Source organism: Pezoporus occidentalis, unplaced genomic scaffold (assembly GCF_034315485.1).
Source record: "Pezoporus occidentalis ecotype Australia unplaced genomic scaffold, CSIRO_AGI_Poc_V1 ctg14, whole genome shotgun sequence".
In the NCBI taxonomy this organism is placed as follows: Eukaryota; Metazoa; Chordata; class Aves; order Psittaciformes; family Psittacidae; genus Pezoporus; species Pezoporus occidentalis.
This window is the reverse complement of record NW_026913209.1, coordinates 6689772-6691915: the sequence shown is the minus strand read 5'-3', so window position 1 is coordinate 6691915 and position 2144 is coordinate 6689772.

The window sequence follows — 2144 nt, the reverse complement described above, 5'->3', positions numbered from 1 at the left end:
ATTTCTTCTGTACTTGCTTCTGAATTCCTCTTAGTTCACATATAAAAAGTGCATTAAAATCAAATAAAATGCATATATATCATGTCTTTGATCACTAAGCTAGTTGCCTCATAAAAGAAGAAAATTAGATTGAATTCACATGACATATTGGCCATATTTTATTTCCATGTATGCCTGACCAATTTTCTAGGAACTTGTAATCCTCCACAGTTTTTCACATATATGGCATATCAGAATATATTCAAATATATTCTAAAATAGTTCTCAGACTACTGCATGAATTCTCACCCATGAATTATGGGTGAATTTCATCTGGAACTGTTGACTTGAATACATATATTAAATCTAAATATTCAACACTCCCACCAGCTGAATATTTATACCCGTAGTGCATTCCCTTTTCCATGTTAAAATTAATTTCATTAGAGAATTGACTGCCATTTACCTCTGTGAAGATTCAGACAAAGGAAGTGTTGAGTACTCCATGACTATCCACAGTTTTTCTTCCCTTCTGTTTACTAAATCTCTCTATTCTCTGTTTTCTTCTTACTGCTGACATTTCGACAGAAATTTTCTTTGACATCTCCAACTGAAATATATTTCACATCAGAATCCTCTTGAATTTATTCATCTATATTCTTGTTACTCTTTTATAGCAGTCCTCAGGCTCATGCCAATCTTTCCAGATCTCATATAATTCCTTTTTCATTTTGGGATATTTGAAGCTTTCTCCATGCAGGCACAATAGTGTCCTTCTCTCCTCACTGACTCTGAACTTTTTAAACCGGGTTTGTCACTATATACTTTAAAAAAGCTCCTTTCAAAAGCTACCAGTTCACTTGAATTTCTTTATCCCTTACATTTATCTTCTTAGGAGGTCTGTCTCAGTTCCCTAGGTTGTGTAAAAACTCTTTTTCTGATTCTTTCTGTGCAGTAACAAAGGCTGTTATTTCATTATCATTTCCATCCTCAGATTATTTTCCACCTTTGGGTTTTCAATCAATCCCTTCCTGTCAGTCAGTTTTGAAAAACCGAAGTCATGACTTCCTGAAACCAAACGTTCGCAACACTGGCAACCTGATCACTTGGTTTGTCTGTATGGGATACTTACCATCAAAAAAAGTTATATAGGGAGTAAAAAGTCTAGCTTATTACTTGGTCTTTCAATGTTTCTGATGGTAGCTCAAAGACTCCTTCATCTGAATCCTCTGCCAATTTTGTACTTTATGATCATGAAATAGTGTGTTCTTCCCCTTTTTGATCTTCACCCACAGATAGTGTACCATCCTCTTTCATACCATTTCCTCTTCTTTATTTGACACTACTGGGTTGTATTACAAAGACTGTACCAATTTTTCTTTTACTGGAAACAGGAAAATTCAGGAAAATATATTTATTTACTTTCATTTTTGTCTCAAAACCTTTCCTGCTCTCAGCCTTCCTCAAAGCTTTGTGAGATGTACAGGAACATCTCACATAACGGAGCACATTATCCTGTTTCTCCCCAGGAAGAGAAAATGAATTATCATACACTCACTGCCATACAAGACGAAAAAAAACCCTGCCTTTTTTTAATCATGTATTTCAAATCCTAGGCAGATATCATTAATAGAAACACTAAGGCTGGAAAAGATTTCTGTAGGTCATCTAGTCCAAGCTTTTGCTCAAAGCAGAGCAAAGTTCAGAGCTAGGTCACGTTGCTCAGGACGTTGTCCTATCAGGTTCTGAATATTTCCACAGATGGAGATGAAGAATTTTTAATTCTGCTCAGTAAAATGATCTTGTGTATATTTTACATAATGCCATAATTGGTTTTGAATGTATATCTTTGTGTGCTAGTTGTTTTAGTTTCCTACTGAAGCCAACAGGGACTGGGAAAACACCTGAAATAATTGGTTATCCAGTTGTCTAAAACCTGCTCTAATTACATAAATTCATTATAAGGAAGGGCAAGGAGAGAAAGTCATTAGAAGGCTGACATCTAGCCTTAGTTTAGGATGAACACTTATCTTATCAACCTACTGTTAATAAATTCACTAAAACAATAAAGAGCAAGATTTAATTTTAACTTGCTTTACTGGCCTGCTTTAGCAATGGCTAAAGGTGATAGCTTGGAAAAACATTAATCGGAGTCAGCTATTTAA